This window comes from Crocodylus porosus, unplaced genomic scaffold (assembly GCF_001723895.1).
Source record: "Crocodylus porosus isolate Cpor-Errol unplaced genomic scaffold, CroPor_comp1, whole genome shotgun sequence".
NCBI classification, from domain to species: domain Eukaryota; kingdom Metazoa; phylum Chordata; order Crocodylia; family Crocodylidae; genus Crocodylus; species Crocodylus porosus.
Window position 1 is genome coordinate 36,855,408 of NW_017728912.1, and position 6,159 is coordinate 36,861,566.

A 6,159-nucleotide genomic window follows, 5' to 3' on the forward strand; every position below is an offset into this window, starting at 1 on the left:
CAGAGCTGTGGCAGGCAGGGCAACCATGAGGGGCGGGGGGGCTGGTGCAGCAAAGGGGAGATCGGGGGGCTCATGACAGAGCCTCCCACACAGCAGAGGGCAGTGGGATCTGTCAGGCATCAGGGATCCCTTTCCTGCCTGACAGCACCCAGTGAGTCGGGGCTTTTTCTTTCCCCAAGTGTCAGTAGCTGGGGCGGGTAGAGAAGCCATTGCCGGGCTGAGGGAGCAGGTGGGGGATGGGCCTGGATGATTTGGAGAATTGCCTGAATCACATAGGGACAGTGATTTGAATCACCAAACTGAATCACCAAATTGAATCATTGTCCCCCGAATCAGCCGAATCTGAAGTGAATACTAGCTGCTTTGCACAGGCCTACTAATTATCTCTCTTAGCTGGCCCCATTGCCTAGGCAGCCTGCAAGTGCCCATTACTGCCTTCAGGTGGCCTGTAACCCTTGCATGCCCACAGACTGCCCCCAGGCTCCTTGAACTGCCAGACTGCTACACCAAACCACAGATTAAACATGATCAAGTCCCTTTTCCAGCCATCCTCTTCAACCTGGTTCCCTGGACACCTGAGAAAGGGAGATGCCTAGAGTGAAGAGGAAGAGAATGACCCAGTGCAATAGCTTTTATCCAGGAATGGAGCAGGGCTCTGAGTTCTAGTCTGGGCTCTTTTCCCAATGAGGCAGACACTTCCCCAATGTTCCCCATCTATTTTATCCAATAAATGAATGATGAATCCAATAAGGTACAGTGGCTCAGCTTTAAGAAGGCTTGCTAATATGGCACTTGTGGCCAGATGGTTTGAACTTGATGCTGGGAAGTGAGAGAGAAGGAAAGTCAGACTTCTTTTCCACCCCACTTTGAATGAGAAGGGACCAAAACCTAGGTCTCCCATTTCCTGGATGAGTGCTCTAGCCACTAAACAAGGGCTGTCCAACTACCATCCCACAGGCCACATGTGTCACACTACTGCACAGTAGGGGTCCACACATTGCATATGTAGCCTATGCAGTTGGGGTGGAGAGGGGGAGGTATGCATTACTGGTGCTGTCTTTGGGGTGGGAGCATTGGGGGGGGGCACCCCCAGCATGCTGCCTACATGATGTGTGGCCTGGGGGCTGTACCCTGTTGCACATGGGGAAGTTGGACAGCCCTGAGCTAGACTATTGTTCAGTAGTACGGTGGCTGCTATAATGATACTTTCACAGCTGGGTAAATATCATTTGGACAGGTAAAGTGAAATAGGATCTAGCCCCAAGTGACTTCATTACACATATATCAAGACAGATCACTGTGGAAAATAATGGGGCTGAAGAAGCTTATCTACACCTCTGTACACTCAAGGAAACAATGGAAAAGAAAACAGTTCTCTAAAACCTTTCAGTGCATCCACTCTGCAAAAAAAATCCACAAGATGACACTGGAGGTACCATAATCCCTTCAAGTTTCTATGCCTCAAGGGCCGATACTTTAGGTTCTAGATTTGCATCTGTTTATCTCCATTACAACAAATTCTGCTTCAGCACTTCAACAGATTGTCTTCTGTCTACAAGGAATTGAGGCTTAAAAGAATGCTAACTGACTGAGGCTCAGTTAGGACAAGATCAAGACCCTGTTAGGCTGGAAAAACTGCTTAGAATTACATCAGACTAACTGTAAGGTTGGGAGAGAATATTAGAATAGTTTTTAGGTACAATATGGTTTTCGTCAATTCTGCTAAAGAAGCAAACACATTTGAGTTAAATAGCAGATAGAACCATGGATTGTGTATCCCTCTATATGTAAATGAAAACAGTCTCCTTAAAGAATTCCCAGTTATATAGTTTTTCCACTACAAAATATCACCAAAAATAATTCTTGTCTCTCATATATTTCCTGACCTATTAGGGCTACAACTTACCAGCAGAACTAGAATTATATCAGCACCACTGGTTGAGGGACAGCAACATTTCTTTGGGCATCTGGTTGACATAACAGAGTTCTTATACACGTGTTGGGGGTTTAGTCCCCTAAATTGAAAGGGTGTGGTTTTAATTGTGACAAATAAAAACTCACCATTTCAATTTAGGGGCTCTGTTACCATTATGGTGAGGGGCCTGATCTTTGTTTTTTTTTTTTTTTTGGGTGAAGCCTGCCTGCCTCTCCTGCGGCCAGTGTATAAGCTGCTGGCAGGCCAAGAATCCCCTGAGCTGTGGGGGTCCCAGGTCCTTCCCTCCATGATGGGCTGCTAGTGGGTCAGGGGTTGCCCCAGCTCAGAGGCACCCAATCCAATGCTTTCCTGACTCCCCTGGGCTTCCAGAACATCATGCACTGTCCCTGCCACCTTCTCCAGCCACCAGCACACCCAGATACCCTCCTACTGCTTCCACATGCTGCTCAGGGGCAAGGCAGCCTGTTAACAGGTGGTCCCAGGTAGCAGGAAGGCAGCAGGGACAGTGCATGGGGTGCTGCTTTCTGGGCAGGCTCAGGCAAGAGTTGGATCTGGCAGGTGCTGCCTCCAAGCTGGGTGCTGCCTCCAAGCATCTGGCCTACTTGCAGTCTGCCTGGGTGGCACCAGGGGGTGCTGCCACCATGGAGAGAAGGACCAGGGGCCATTCAGCTCACCAGCAGCTGGCACAAGGAGGCCCTACTTGGAGAGAAAAAAAGCAGCAAGGGGCCTAATCCTTTTTTTTTCATGGAGCCTGCCTGCAGCCAAGGGAAGGGGTGCTGGTGGGCCCTAAGCTTCGGGGGAGGGGGGGCTGGTCCTTCACTCCCCAGTGGCAGTGCCCCCTGGGGCTGCCCAGGAAGCCTGCTAGTGGGTGGGATGTTGCCCCAGCTAGGAGGCAGAACCCACTGGATCCAACTCTTCCCCAAGCCCACTGGAGGAGCAGTACCCTGTGCACTGTCCCTGCCACCTTCCTACTGACTGGGACCATCTGGGGATGGACTGCCTTGTCCCTGGGGCAGTGTGAGGAAGTAGCAGGAGGGCAGCTGGGTGTGCTGGTAGCTGGCGAAGGCAGTGGGAATTGTGCACAGTGTGCTGGAAGCCTGGGTGGGCTTGGGGAAGCATTGGATCAGGCATCTCCAAACTGGGGCAGCCCCCAGCCTGCTTGCAGTCTGGCCAGGTGGCCCTGGGGGGTGTGTCACTGAGGAGGGAAGGATTAGGGCCCCCTGCAGCTCAGCAGCTACTCTGCCCACTGACAAGTCATTCCCCAACCACAGGAGAGGCAGGCAGGCTCTGCAAAAAAAAAAAAAAGGATTAAGCCTCTCACCTCTTCTGAATTCAGCCTGCCTCTCCAATGGCCAGGGGATGGGGAAGGGGTGAGCTGTTAGATTATACACTGCAACCAGGCTACAACCACAAGTTGGGTGGTCATTATAATAAGATCAGGGCAGCTTCCTGCACTATATATATCTATTAACATTAAGGTATGGCACGCAAGAACAGGGCAGACTGCCCACAGAGCAGGGTATTAAAAAATAAATTGGGGGGTACCCTGTAACACTGACAAGTATTAGTTTTTCTATGTGCTCATAGAAAGACCATGGTGACTGTCTGAAAGGGGTGAGCCACTGCTGTCCAGTTGGTCTTACCAAATTTGTAGAGAATACTGTTTCTAGCCTGTATTTTGACAACAAACTTTTATCACATGTTGGTGGTATGCAAGGCTATGAGCCACAGCCAGTCCAATACATTTTTGGAAGTTGTGATGCCTGAGTAAAATCCTGTAGAAAAATTATATTAATGTGCTCCTTTGGATGGGTGTTGCTCTGATGGAATATGGACACAGCTTGAGGACTTGGGTGGAGTTGCCATCCTCTATAGTATGTTTTCCAGATCCTCATGAGGATATGTTCCATTTGGGTGAAAACACTCACCTGGGTTGCAAATGTAAGATCATTCGAATAGCCAAGTATCAGTGACAAGGTGAGTGTCACAAATACCAAAGACCAGTGGTGGCAAGACAAACCCATGTGGAAGCCTGATTGTTCAGTATATGAAGTCTGCAAGTGTTTTCATCAGATATGCACAGAACTTGTGTCACAGGCCATCAGCATGTGTAGTCTTGTTTAGTCAGGTGCTATTTTCTACACTAACAGAAGAAGCCTATCCCACCAACCCAAGTTATGTGCCACAAACAGATCCACAAAGGCTACTACTGATTTTATCCAACATTGGCAGCCAGCTTAGATATGGGTCATCAGTATGATTGTGATGGTCTGATCACAAATATTTCATCATGGTCTGAACCCAGATTACTTTCAGGGATGAGTCCTAAGTGTGGGGGGGAGGGCATAAATCTCTGAAGTAGCATCCTTCCCAGAAGCTTGTCCATTACACATAGCAATGGTATCTGCAGACTACAGATCACTGGCTGCTTTCTCTAGTTTTAGGATGGTTATGCCTGTCCTATTCTGGGTGTTTGGTCAGCAGCAGGCATCCTGGTAAAGAAGCATGCCAGCCAATTATGGCTATGCTGATCTATATGTTTCAAATTCTGGGAAATATTATAAAGATGATAATGATAGAAGAGTAAACTGACATAAGTAGCTGGCCACTAATAAATCTAGGCTGAAATTTTTAAAAAAGTTTTCTAAACTTCTGATGAGGCAGATTCAGGAACCACCTTCCCATAGGAGCATTTGTGGCAAAAAATGTAACTAACTTTTACCACAAAAGCTGATGCACTTACCAATGAGATGATGTGATGTGGTTGCTTGCAACAGTGGGGGACTGGACTGTGTAGTACAGCAAGTCTTTTCCAGTCCTGTGTCCCAAGTGGGCTAATGCAAAGGAAAGAGATGCCTGTGGGCCCAAAAAAGATGTTTTTCACCTGCTATGAAAACTAACATTGTTAGATTTTTTTTAATGCTGTGTCCATTCTTGAGCAGTGACAGCACCTATTTCATGTCCCTTCAGATTACTTGTTTCTACTATCTTGCCACTGAGCCTTTACTTCCCCCCAGTTTAATCTCTCAGCATGCAAAAAACCATGCAAAACAACAGTAATTTGCTTAATCTGGACGATTTGCAGTAACTTTAGTTATTACCTTATTTATCTAAAACTGTTAATTCTGAACCTTTTTCTGGTTGAGTGATTTAGTTACTTGAAAATTTCTGGAAAATAAAGTACATTTACAGAACAGCTATAGCAGCAGTATTTAGGCTTCTCTGTACTTCCCAAACCAAATGCTTTATCTCTAGCTTAAGAAAAGTACCTGTAAGGCAACAAGGGGAACTTGGTTTCTTTCCCCAGTTACTATATTTACTTGAATACAGGATGAGGTTTACCCCACATTGAGCATGGTGGGCAAGGGAGACCTCTCATCTTAGAATTGAGTATGCTGTGGATCTGGATGGGTGCAGTCTGGCTCATGAAGCAAGTTGGGGGTATATGGGAGAACATGGGAAAGGGGAGTGTGGTGGCAGGGAGCACAGGGGATAATGGGGGAAGGAAAGGGAAATGTCGAGCATGGGGAAATGGCACAGGGAAGCGACACGTGGAATGAAGAGAGTACAGTGCACAAGGGAGTGTAGGGGAGAGGGTGTGTGGTGCTGGAGGAGCATGGAGAAGAGGTGCACTGTGTGGAGAGGGAGCACAGGGGAAAGGGAAGCCACATGGTTGCGGGAAAAGGGACATGCAGAGTAAGGGGCCATGAGGAAGGGGAGTGCAAGGAGGAACACGGAGAGGGGGTATATGGTGTGGAGGGAGCATGAAGGAAGGTGTGGCAGGAGAAGTATAGTTGAAAGGATGTATGGAGTGAGGGGAGCACAGGGAAAGGGTCAAAGAGCTTGGGGAAAGGACCCGGGGAAGGGGTGCATGGTCATGTGGGAAGCATAGGGAAGGGATGCACGGAGTGAGAGGAGTGCAGGGAAAGAGTGCAAGGGAAGGTGCATGGGGAAAGAGTGAGAGGAGCACAGGGACAGGGCACACAGTGCATAGGGAACGTGGGGAAAGGGACATGAAGTGAGGGGAGTGTGGGGAAGGGGTGTGCAGAACAGCAGGGGAGCTGCTCCAGTCCCAACCCCACCTGGGCCTGGCCCAGCCAGGTGTTCCACGTTCCCCCTGGAGACAGCAAAAGCAGCTGCAAAGGTGAGGGAGAAGGCAAAGGTGAGGGAGAAGGGTGGGGGTGGTGGGCAGCAAGGGGACAGGCATGGGGAGGCAAGTGGCA